Below are 14254 nucleotides of genomic sequence, written 5' to 3'. Positions count from 1 at the left end.
TTAACCCAAAGGGTACAATAGTGAACTCATAATGCTCATACTGTGTATGAAAAGTTGTCTGATGAGTGTTAACCTCCTAGATATGAAGCTGATGGTATCCCAACTTTAGATCAATCTTTGAGAACACTCATGCTTCCTTCATCTAATCAAAGAAGTCATCAATCCTTGGAAAAGGATATTATTTCTTCACCATTACCTTTTTCAACTGTCTGTAGTCAATGTACAAATGCAAAGATTGATCCTTCTTCTTTACAAGGATGATTGGTGCACCATAGGGGGATACACTAGGATCAATGTGGCCTTTAGCCAATAATTCCTCCAACTAAAATCTGGGCTCACTTAACTCCTAAGTAGTCATGTAGTAAGGATCTCATTAAAATGGCTCCACTCCTAGTACAAGATCAATCTAAAAATCAATGTCATGTTGTAGTGGCATACTGGGTATCTCCTGGAGAAACACATCTATAGACTCATGAAAGAGAAAGTGATCATCAAGTGTCACTGTATGACTCATAACTTCCTCAAGATCACTAATAGAAACAAAAAATAACTAACAACCCTTCCACAAACTCCACTTTAGTTGATTACCTGGGATCATCTCAAGTGAGACTAGCCTCTAAACCCCTACAAGTTCCACCTACCCACCTATGTCATCAACACACTATATCATCTTATGGTGACAATTTGTATTCACCTAATGGGTGGCTAACAAATCCATGCCAACACAATGTCGTAAGATCCTAGAGGTAGGAAATGAAGATCCAGTGTGGTGGTAAAGGTACCTAGATTCAAAACACAACCTTTGACCAAGGATTCTATAGCCACTTTGGATTTTGTAGCTAATGTAACATGCAACCTATCAACTTGACATGCTTCCACTAGCCCATGTCACTAAACAAGAGTCTAAAGCACTAGTGTTAAACAAAATAGAGGTTGAAATACCATGCAATGTACCTATAGCCTTGACTACTATACCTTGAGGGTCATCTTGATGGCTATCAATCATTGCAAAGACACAATGACTCCTACTGGCATCTCCCATGGTAGGCTTTGATCTGGCCACACTCTTACCTTGTCTTGTAGATGGTTTGATAGAACACTCAAAATAATTATGGCCAAGATAACTACAAGGATAATATTTTTCCCCAAAGCTGGAACCTATTCCATGATCACCTAGAGTAGCACTAGAATAAGGTGCACTACCCCTCCTAGAGTTTTGCTGATTTCTTTTAGGAGGATAGTCCTTCTAAGATTTTTTCCATAGATCTTGTCTCATCCCTTCCCTCCTATGGTAATTAAACTCTTCTCCTCCTTCTAAAGGTAAAATTGGTGGTGTTTCCTTCTATATTTACTACCACCTTGAGAAGGTGTTGATTGGGCTCTTCCCTTTCTAGAAGACCGAGTGAACTGGGTATGCTACCCTAAAGTTCATGCACTCTGGTTTTGAGAACCTAATCTACCACTAGACCCCCTAGCCACATTTCACTCTATGATCCTTTCATTCTTAATGAAAAGCACAAGTATCCTTGGTTGGTGAGCATAGACATCCCCAATGATAGAGTCCATAAGGCCACTAACAAAATGTTGATTGAGGAGTGTCTCATCATGTCGATAGGTCAAGTACTATCTCAACCCAAGGAACTTCTTGTCATACTGATCTACTATCATAAAGCCTTTCTTAAGATCATGAAATTCATCAATGCAAGACTCACAATATTGTGGTGATAAGAATTTCTCCTTCAGCCTCTCCTCAAAGATCTCCAACATGAGATCCACTGCATTGATATGAAGCTTATCTCTCTCTATATGCCACCAAATAGAACCATGTTTCCTCAACTATGTGATCATGCAATGGGCCTTCACATTGCTCCCATAATATAGTAAGGAGAACCAACACCCCATATCTAGCAACCAGGTCTTAATCTTGAGTCCTATCCCCTAGCCATCAAATAGCGATGGTTTGGACATCTGAAGCTCTAGCTTCATTTTGACTTGAGTGAAATCATCATTGTCATTATAACCATGACCTCTCCATTGGTGCCTCCTACGAGGAGGCGGTGTACAAGAATGTTCCAATTCATGATCCTCCTCTCTATGCTCTAATTGATGAGAATCTCCATGATGAAATATGTCTTCCTTATTATGATCCTGTCAGCATTCCTCTATATGAGGGCCCAATCGAGCAAGAATGTCTTGAAGCACTGACACCAATGCCCTAATGCAATTCTAATTATTGTTACTCTCTTCTCCCTTACCATCCTCTTATTCCTTCTCATGGTGTTCTTCCTCTTAAACCACTCATTAGTTACCACCCCAACCAGTAGACCTACATATAGTAGGCATCACTATGGAAGCAACAAGATAGAGTCAGAAACATCTATCACAACCATAAGAGACACAAGCATGAACCAAAAAGATATCAAAATATCAACATAGAATAGCAATACACAACAGAAACACAAACATAGTGGAAGCATAATGCAAAGTTCCCAATATTGCAACATGGTCTATGATACAAGATGTAATGCCCTGCCTCGAGATCCTTGGAACAAGGATAAATATAAGCCAAGATAATAAAAATGTTAACAAGTATGGATGCACATAATATACAACATACAAGGATCACAAAGATCACAACATAAGACAAAACAAACATCCAAACACTAATGGATCTCCATGCCACTATTGACCAAAATGACTAGCCATAGAAGGAAACAAACAATTTTGAATCCAAAACATTCCAAATTCAAAATGAAATTTCAAGTTATTCAAGAACACTATAAAGGGTATCGAATACACCTCAAAAAAACTTTTGGCAAAACTAAAAATCACCCACTGTCTATGTTAGAAATGCCAGTCTACTAAGATAATTGTTGTCATAGAGGTTTGCACCCTTGTCCAAAATATTACCTAAAGACAACCTTGTGAAACATGGAAACAACCTCCAAGCTATGGAACTTGAACTGTATGGTTAAATCTCTAGAGAAGGTTGGCTTCCTCTTACTATCAAGGTGCACCTAACTATTCTTGGAGAGGAAAAGCGAAAGGAGAGCATGAAAGAAAATCTACCTATTCTAATCTAAGGAAGTTATGCACCAAAATAGAGTGTTCAAACCAATCTCTACCCATACATGCACTATTGAACCATCAGGACACCAAAGGATATACACATTCAAACTTTTTTTAACCTAGCAACCATATGTAGATTAGAAAACCTAGATGAATGACACAAGGAAGAGAAGATTCACTTATATATCATTCACAGGCCAAAAGAGATACAGTCATATAGGTTATAGATCTCTACAAAACACCAATGAGATGCAAATGGTTCTTGCACTTTTACATTAATGGTTGAAGGAGATAAGGCAAAATGTCATACAATTCAGAGGCAAAGGGAATTTGCATTGAAGATTTGCAGAGCAATATCAAAGAAATTAGAGAGGGTTCAACTAGAACAAAATCTAAAAAAATTGTCTTTATAGTTTAGGCATAATTGAGATTTCCTCTAACTATAATCACTCTATAACCACTACATTGAAGTCCTACAGAGAACAATCATGAAAAAAATCTGATCTGGGTATAGATCCAGGTGTAATGATATCTGATTTTGTTGGAACCCGGCCTTGAGAAGACAGAAATGGCACCATTAAATAGTTCTCAGTAAGTAGATAGATAGGATCAGAAGTTGTGGAGTGTTTTCTTGCATTCAGCATTCATTCGAGGGTGGTTGGAGATCATCACATGGATCAGATTATGCAAAAAACCTTGATTTCCCCTATTTTTGGCTTGTGAATTAGCAAGATTAGTAGTTCAACATAACCTTAGCACTAGGATGAGCCACATGGACCAATGATACCTTTCCATTTTTCTACTTAGCAAAGTCTTCCTGAACTTGACCACATCCTTCTTGGCTAATTGCACCAACTCCTCAAACTCTAATCTCGACAATCACATTAACTACCAGTGCCTCTAACTATTACTGCCTCCACTGAGCCCACTAGGACATGTGTCATTTAGGTGCTTCCCTACAATGTTTAACTTCCTTGCATTTCCATATTGCAGGAAAGCCCTGATCATTGATCTGCACAAGATCAACAATTGAGAAGGACTCTTCATAATACTATGCTTGCTCTTCAAAATTTTGGACCCATGAAACACTTGGCAGCTGACTCAGCCTAACCCGACCCCATCTAGCATCACCTTGGCACACAACTAGCACCACCCGATGATACATGAAGAGATAGGCCCCATAGGGACATGCAACAAAAAAGCACTTTCCTGCAATATTTAAAATCTTCACATCTTGATAATGTGGGGAAGCTTCGGCCTCAGATCTGTTTGCATTGGACAGTGAGAGTTCTTTGCGCATCACTTTGCAAGAAGGGTGGGCCCATGACATCATTCCTTCCACATGTCACAAGGGGGCATGCCCACATTTCCTAACTTCCTCATAGCTTCAACATGTGGGCATGCACCACTTGTTGATCCTCAAAGATCTGATGGTGGAGGGTTTGATTAGGAACATGTGAGGTCGTGGGACAGGTGTCACAAAGGGGCATGCTCGCATTATCAGAAAGCCTAACAAAAGATAGAATGCAAGAATGTAGGCACCAACCAAACTGCCAACTTACCTTGCCACCTTGTCCACCCTATCTATAGTAGTTTAAAGAAGATGGACTCACCTTCCATGTAGCTAAAAAGTGCATCCCCGCATTGTCAGGAAATCTAACAAAATTCTGAATGCAGGAATGTGAGAGCCAATAAAATTTCCATCTAGACTAACCCCTCCCCCTTTCTATGGCCCACACAAAATGAAAGGACCCATCATCCACATGTCACAAAGGGGCTTCCCCACATTACATAAAGGTAGTGCATTTTCAAAATGTGGGAAAGTGCCCACCATAGATCTGGGCAAGATTTGATGGAACAAAAAATTGTAGGCGAATCAAAATAAAATTAGGAAATACCATAGGTTTTATCATTTTATTTTGTATATCCTAGGCAACTAAATAATATTAAACATGGAAGTAGTCATTGGGTGGGGGTTAAGAATTTGGATTTAAAATTTTGGTGGGAGGCAAAAATAAGCAACATTTCTAGTGACTCAGGGGAAATGCAAGCCTGCTATGCATAAAACCAGTGACCTTATGCATCCATTGGGCTATAGAGTCAAAAAAAACTATATATCTTTCACAATAAAACCCTAACCCTAATTTTGCGACAACAAAATACTGAAAATCTTTGTCTCTATAACTCTGCAACTAAAATTTGAGACTAAAAATCTTATGCAAAACACATCTGCTCATGCACTTCTTAGAAAGTTGGAAACAACAGAAAGGAAACTACACTACCTATGTACAGAAAAATTCAAGCCCTATCAGAAACATGGTTTGAGATAGATCCCATTGATTGGGATAGGCAAGATTTCACCACTAGGACTGCTCAATTGAAAAGCATTAGCCTACTTGCAACTGAAAATCAAATAGGAACCACTCCACAATGCATCAAATTTTGAGTGCCTCCCTGGTTTTGCCTTGTCAACATCTCATTTCAAAACTAAGTCACCCTCCCTAAATGTTCTGATCCTAGCCTTCTTATCAAAGCTCCTTTTTACCTACTATTGATGTGTCTCTGGAGTTTGCATGGCCTGATTTCTTTTCTCTTCAAGCTCCATCAGCTCTTCCATTCCTACTATCATGGCATCATTTTCAATTAGCTCTAGCTAATGAGCTAGCTCTAGAGATAGGAATTCTAATGAAATTGGAAGCCTTGCTTCTCTGGCATATACCTACATAAATGGTGAATTCCCTATTGACCTCTTAGGTGTAGTTCTATCAGCCCATAGTGCAGTCCTCAATTTATTATGCCAACACTTCTGGTTATCCTCTATAGTCCTTTTCATAATCCTACTCAACCAAACAATTTCCCTAGGGATAGTAATTTGAGGATGTGCTCAAGTAGATATTATGATCAACTACCCATGCACAAATCTAAGCTTGAAAAAAGGATTTTGCATTATCTTAAACGATGGTTTAAGGAGCACCAAACCTGGTCACAATTCCATCAAGGAACTCAACAACTAAAGATTCTATGGAATCCTTCAATGCAACTACCTTTGTCCATCTAGTCAAGTAATCTATAGCACATAGAATCCACTTGTGACCAATACTGAAGGGAGGATTGATAGGGCCTATGAAATCCAATCCCCAGTGAGCAAAAGGCTGGTCCACCTGGATGGGATGAAGAGGAAGAGCTACAAGCTTTTGTTTACTAGAGAAGAAGGCACATTTCTCACACTTCTTCACATATTTATGACAATCATAAAATAGGGATGGCTAGAAATAACTAGCTCTCATGATCTTCATTGTAGTTGTTCTGGTTGAGAAGTGGCCACCATCAGGAGCATCATGAATCTCTTTGATCATTCTTTCAGCTTGGCCTATGTTAATGCATCTTAATAGGGTTCCATTAAAATCTTTCCTAAAGAGAACACCATCAACTAAGATAGAAGGAAATGACTGCAATATATATTGTCTTCTTTTAACTCTATCTAATCCTTGAGGGTACCCATTTCCTAATAAGAAGTTCTTCATATCATCCATCCAATTCTTTAGGACCTCATTTCTTGCCTCTTGTTGCATTGTTAGTATCATAGTAACATCCTCATCGAATACCTGAGATGATATCATTTGTTTACATAACCCTTTCCCTCTTACTAGCTTGGTGAACTAGATGTCAACATCATATTCCATCACTTTAGTAATCCAACCAACCCTTTTCTCACTAATATATTTGCTCAAAAGGAAATCTTTCACATTGGCATGGGGTACTAATAGATGAATCTTATTGTGAGACAGGAGGTGTCTAATTTTTTTCAAAGCTTGGATGACTGCAAGAGCTTGCTTCTCTACAAAATTGTACTTGTCTTCATATTCTTTAAGCCCTTCACTAAAGAAGGCTATGGGCTACTCCTCATTTTTATCATTTATTTGAGTCAAGACAGTAGAAATACCTGACTCACCACCTAGGGTATAAGGAATGAAATCCTTCTCAAAGTTTGGATTAATGAGAGTAGGGGCTGAGCCTATGGCTGCCTTGATCTCTTCAAAACTTTCTCTCCCTTCCTTGGTCCATGCAAAGACCATATTTTCTTGAGCATAGTTGTAAGGGGTTTCACCATGGTAGCAAGATTTGGGATGAATCTTGTTACAAAATTTATCCTACCAAGGGAACTTTGGAGCCCTTTCTTGTGTTTAGGAAGAGGAAGAGAAAGTATTGCTTTTGTTCTCTCTGGATCAACAGTTCAACCATATTTAGATACAATGTGCCCTAAAAATTTTCTTTCATTGGTAGCAAAGACACACTTTCTTGGGTTAAGAGATACCCAAAACTCTCTACACCTTAAGAACACCTACTTGAGATGATCAAAATGATCCTCTACTTTCTTCGAATATACTGTGATATCATCAAGGTAAACTAACACAAGCCTTTCAATCATGTTTTTGAAGGCCATCTCCATTGCCTTCTGAAATGTAGCACCTACATTAGTTAGTCCAAATGGCATCTTACAATAAGCATAGGTACCCCACTTCGTGGTATATGTAGTATTGTATCTATTAGACTCTTTGACCAGTACTTGATTATAACTAGAGAACCCATCAAGAAATGAAAATCTTTCTTAACCACTAACCTTGGACAAAATCTACTCTATGGAAGGAAGAGGATGGTGATCTTTAAGGGAAGCTTGGTTAAGGTCCCTAAATTCCACACACAATCTAATTTCTCTATTCTTTTTCCTAAAAAGGACAAGGTTTGCCACCCATGATGAGTGCTTGATACGAAAAATTATGTTGGCCTCAATCAATTTGGATAGCTCCTTTTTCATTAAGAGTTCAATTTTAGGATTCACTGGCCTCTATTTTTTTCTTACTGGTTTCACATCATTAATTAAATCTATGGTATGCTAAAACAACCTTGGGTCAAAACCCTTTAAATCATCATACGTCCAAAAAAATACATCATTAAATTCTTGACATAGATGAATAAAATTTTCTTGCTCAATCTCAGAACATAACTTCCCCATTTTTAAGGATTTTCCATCAGCAACCATAACTAGGATGTGATCATCTTCGTCAGCAGCTAAGTTTATGACTCTACCTCTTGCTTGGTCATCAAGGTTGAAAATGCTTTCTAAGGTAATGAGCCCCTTAGGCAACTTGTTGGAACTGAGGTTAATTATTTGATCACCATACTAATCCTATAGTCTTGACTAGTTTCTATCTAAAAATTTTGCTTCATTATGTAAGAAGCTTATAATTTGTTCATCTGATTCAAACACTTTCCAATGGATGTTTTTGTCAGGGAGAGCAGGACTTACTACCACTCTAATTTTTTGCTCTTTCTTCTCCTCAAGATTCTTTGGTACATCATGAGATGCACCTATTGCTGCAAGTCTATCAACATATCTATTTTCTTTTGTAGGGATGCTTTGAATATTGAATGCATTGAAATCTTTAGGGAAATCCCATACCCTATGTTTATAAGACTTGAGAAAACCCTTCTTGGTGACATTCTGATTTCTCACTTGATTAACCACCAACTCACTATCTCCATATACACTTAAGATTTGGATTCCTCTTCTTTGAGAAAGTAGGTGACCTTGACTCAAGGATTCATACTTGGCCACATTATTAGTGCAACTGAACTATAGCTTGAAAGAGAAGCAGTATCTTACTTGTGTAGGAGAAACCAACATCACACCAGCCCCTGATCCATTTTTATTTCTTGAGCCATCAAAGTACATACTCCATATCCCACTCATATCTTCTTTAGTCCCCACAAGATCGAGAACTAGAGCATCCTTTTCTAATATACAATAGGTACTAAGGCCTGTCTCAAGGGTTTTTGACATAGAATCAAACTGATATGCATCAGCCCATTTGTCTAAGAGAAAATTAGGTATCTCCACTAGGGAAGTAGTAGGGTCATTGACTATGTCATTCTCATCTGGTTCTAGGATAGTGCAATTCATGTTGATGAGATTATGAGTGTAGGGCTCGGTATGATGGAGAGCTAGAGGCTCTACTCTAATTGAAGCTTTGGCCCCATATCTTGTCCTAAAAAACATATATGGCCAATAAGAAGATATGTAACCCCCTATTTGGGTGGTGAAGTCTCTTGATAGACAAATGGAAAAATGTGGCTTGACCTCAACTACTAATATATCTTGAGTAATAGTAAAACTAGGACATACATGTAGGGCCATCCCTACATTTTTAAGGATCCCTATAGTCTTGATAGTACTACCATCCAACTGCAATACATCCTTTACAATGGGCTCATATTTCATTTCCAAAGTATCAGCAACACACCTAGGCATCACTAAACTACTAGCCCCTGAATCAATCATGTAATTGTGGACCATTTTATCCCCTATAGTTAAAGAAACATATAATGGAGGAGGTCTGACCTTCTTACTTTTTTCTTCCGCCCTTGATGGTTGTACTAGGCTTGTGGCACATTCCATGCTAGGTGGCTGATCCATTGGTTCAATAATTTCCAATTCTTGTTGCAACAACCTCTTTTGCATGGGTATAGTAGCAATGGCATCCCACATGGAAATATTCACATTCATCTTCTTCATCTATTCTACCACATTGAATGGAGTAGAGGGAACTTTGTTAGAAGCCTTGGGAGCTATCCTTGTAGAAGGTTGAGATGGAACAACCAGAGGGTCACTCACATCCTTTATGACGTTACTTTGCCTTTGCTACTGAAAAAAATTTGGTTGATCATTTACTACTTGTTCATGGGGTATTGCATTTGAATTTGAGGCATTTTTAGGAGAAGGAGGGGCAGCATCTTCAATAGCTCTTCTTTTGCTCCTAGTATTGTGAGCAATGGAATCCTGGTTCACATTACAATGTTCTTCCATTTGATGATTCATAAAGGAACAATCACCTTGTCCTTGCACATAGGAGGCATCTTTAAATTGACCTTCCTTGTATGATTGTCCTATTGTAGGCTCCTGGATGCTCAAAGCCAAATAAGATTTAGCCTTCTGACACATGCAACGAGTATAGGAGTAGTTATAGGAGGGACAAAAATCTTGATCTTGGGCCATGTTGTTTTGAGGGACTATGGTCCTACTTTGGTTCACATTGGAGGTTGAAGTATGACTACTCTATCTATTCTGATCAAAAGAATTGTTCCCATAATTATGACTTGGAGACCTACCACTATTTGAAGTTTGATATTACAACTAATGAGCTTTACTACCTTGAGCTTTCCTTTCTAAAGTCACCTCCTTGTTGCTCATTTTCTGCATCATAGAGAAGCTATCCTCCAACTTCTTTTCTTTCCCCTATAATCTCTTATCTATGTTCAACATCATAGATTGCATCATCTCCTTGATTTCATCTATTCCATTTGAAGACATGGAAGCTTGAGGATTGTGAGGTGGAAGATGTGGGAAGAGGAATCATTGCTGGTTGGTGATTTCAAACATCAAGAAAGAAAGGCATGGGAGGCCTTGGAGCTAGCTTACCCCCTTGTATTAGGATGTTCTCTAACTTTATTGCTATGTCATAAGCATTAGGCAAGGTATCTCCTCCCATAGTTTGGATTGTAGTGGCAATGTCACTATTGAAAGTTCTAAGGTAATACAAGAAGGCATTACCAGGGGTAGGCTTCACTAAAATAGGTATTCTATCCCATGTTTTTTGAAATCTATAGTTTAAATCAGTCATACATTCATGGGGGACTCTTTTTATAGTAGTCAACTATTCTAAAAGTGACAAATGGTCACTTTTGTCCTCAAAGTGTTTACATAAGCCTACTCCTAATCCATTCTAATCTGTTATAGAACCATGAGCCAAACCTCTATACCATTGTAGCACTTTTCCTTTTAGGGATGAGGCTAGAAGCCTAACTGCAACATCATCCTCTATGATACCATAGATATTACAAACATTTGCAACCTCTTGAATGTGTTCTGCAGGAGAGATAGAAGTTTCACCAGTAAACTCTGGTATACTTTTAAGTGCAGCTACTGGTATGTCATATCTTTGAGCCAATAAAAGTGGACTTCCACCATTAAAGGTGGAAAATGTATGGGCTCTAGGCTACACCATATAAACCAGTGATCTATTGATATATGTTGATGGCAACCTAGGCTAAGATCTAATAGCAAGAGGGGTAGAAATAGATCTTGCAGGTGTATTTGTTACTATTGCACTCCTAACTGGTGATAAAGATACTCTAGTCTTCCTTCTTCTAGGATTTGAAAGTGAAAGCTCTTGGTATTGAAAATTACCTCTTGAAGATGCCCTTGTTCTAGCTTTGGGCATGAATTACTGCAACTTTGGTCTGGAACCTAATGTATTTGAAGCTTAGAGTTTCCAAGCCCCTTGAAGAATGAACCCTTTGAAGGCCTGAGTACTAAAGCTAGAACTATCTCCTCAGTACTAATCTTGAAATATTTCATTTTGACACTAGTAGACTTGAAATCTTCTGATATATGTCCCACCGAGCGTGCCAAAAACTGTTGTCATAGAGGTTTGTACCCTTGTCCAAAGTCTTACCTAAGAAAAACCTTGTGAAACATGGAAATGACCTCCAAGTTGTGGGACTTGAACTCTGAGGTTGAATCTCTAGAGAAGGCCAACTTCCTCTTACTATTAGGGCACACCTAACTATTCTTGGAGAGGAAAAGGGAGAAGGAGAGCATGAAAGAAAATCTACTTATTCTAATCTAATGAGGTGATGCACCAAAATAGAGTGTTCAAACCAATCTCTGCCCATACATGCACTATTGAACCATCAGGACACCAAAGGATATACACATTTAGACTTGTTTTAACCTAGCAACCACATGCAGATTAGAAAACATAGATGAATGACATGAGGAAGAGAAGATTCACTTATATATTATTCACAGGCCAAAAGAGATACAGTCATTCAAGTTACAGATCTCTACAAAACACCAATGAGAGGCAAATGGTTCTTTCACTTTCACATTAATGGTTGAAGGAGATAAGGCAAAATGTCATATAGTTTAGAGGCAAAGGGAATTTACATTGAAGATTTGCAAAGCAATATCAAAGAAATCGGAGAGGGTTTGACCAAAACAAAATCTACAAAAATCACCTTTATAGTCCAGGCATAACTGAGATATCCTCTAACTATAATCACTCTACAACCACTGCATTGAAGTCCTACAAAGAACAGTCATGGAGAAAATCTAATTTGGGTACAGATCCAGGTGCAATGATATATGATCTTGTTGGAACCAGGCCTTTAGAAGACAGAAATGGTGCCATTAAATAGTTCTAAGCAACTAGATAGATAGGATCAGAAGTGGTGGAGTGTTTTCTCGTGTTCAACATTCATTCGAGGGTGGTTGGAAATCATCACAGGGATCAGATTGTGCAAAAACCTTTGATTTCCCCTATTTTTTGCTTATGAATTAGCAAGATTAGTAGGTCAACATAACCCTAGCACTAGGATGAGCCACATGGACCAATGATCCCTTTTCATTTTGCCACTCAGCAGAGTCTTCCTAAATTCGATCATGTCCTTCTTGGCTAATTGCACCAACTCCTCAAACTCTAACTGTGATGTCACATTAATTGCCAGTGTCTCTAACTATTACTGCCTCCACCGAGCCCACTAGGACACATGTCATTTAGGCACTTCCCTGCAATGTTTAACTTCCTTGCATTTCCATATTGCAAGAAAGCCCTGATCGTTGGTCTACACAAGATAACTAATCAAGAAGGACTCTTCATAATACTATGCTTGCTCTTCAAAATTTTGGACCCACAAAACACTTGGTAGCTGACTCAACCTAACTTGGCCCCATCTAGCATCACCCTAGCACACAACTAGCACCACTCGATGACTCACAAAGAGATAGGCCCCACAAGGACATGCAACAATAAAGTTCTTTCTTACAATATTTAAAATCTTTTCATCTTGATAATGCGGGGAAGCTTTGGCCCCAGATCTATTTGCATCGGATAGTGAGAAATCTTTGTGCATCACTCTACAAGAAGGGCAGTCCCATGATGGCATTTCTTCCACATGTCATAAGGGGGAATGCCTACATTTCCTAACTTCCTCATAGCTTCAACATGTGGGCATGTTCTAATCATTGATCCTCGAAGATCTGATAGTGGAGGGTTTGATCAAGAACATGTGAGGTCATGGGACAGGTGTCACAAAGGGCATGCTCACATTGTCAAAAACCTTGACAAAAGATAAAATGCGGGAATGCGAGCACCAACCAAACTACCAACTCACCCTATCACCTAGTCCACCCTATTTGTAGTGGTTTAAAGAAGATGAACCCACCTCCCATGCAACCAAAAAGCAGATCCCCACATTGTTAAGAAATCTAACAAAACTTAGAATGCGAGAATGCAGGAACCAATAGAATTGCTGGTTGGACTTACCCCTCCCCCTTTCTGTGGCCCACACAAAATGAAAAGACCCACCATCCACATGTCACAAAGGAGCTTCCCTTCATTACATAAAGGTAGTGCATTTTCAAAATGTGTGGAAGTGCCCACCATACATCTAGGCAAGATCTAACGGCATGAAAAATTGCGGGCGAGTCGAAATAAAATTTGGAAATACCATAGGTTTTATCATTTTATTTTGTATTTCCTAGGCAACTAAATAATATCTAACATGGAAGTAGTCATTGGGTGGGGGTTAAGCATTTGGATTTAAAATTTTGGCGGGAGGCAAAAATAAGCAACAATAACTAAGGGTGCGGGGAAGGGGGGTGAATCAGTTATCCAACAATTAAAATATTTATCTTCTTTAGAAAAACTTAACCATTCAACCAAAGTAAACAAAAATCATAATAATGTGCACATAGATAATTACACTAGATATGTTGACTAGGGAAACCCTTGATTAGAGGGAAAACCCCAGTGGGAATGATGTCCACAAGATGATTTACTAATATAAATATTCTTTGTTAGAGGATGGACCCTATTAGGAGTCTATTACAACATTTAGTACAATGAGTCCCTATTAGGAGACTTTGAATCCCTAGTAGGAGATTCCAACCCTATTAGAAGTTGTGGTATAATGTATGCAAGAAGAACCCACTACCCAAACATGCAATTTCAACTACAAGAAGAGCTCACTACTCAAACAAGTAATTTACTGTTATCTTCTTCTTTCCTTTGTTCTTTCTTTTTTCTATAAATAATACCAATCATTATCAAACCTTGTAGACCAC

This window comes from Cupressus sempervirens, chromosome 7, assembly GCF_028749045.1.
Source record: "Cupressus sempervirens isolate cs-2001-9-10 chromosome 7, ASM2874904v1, whole genome shotgun sequence".
Classification (NCBI taxonomy): domain Eukaryota; kingdom Viridiplantae; phylum Streptophyta; class Pinopsida; order Cupressales; family Cupressaceae; genus Cupressus; species Cupressus sempervirens.
This window is presented reverse-complemented; position numbering follows the sequence as displayed.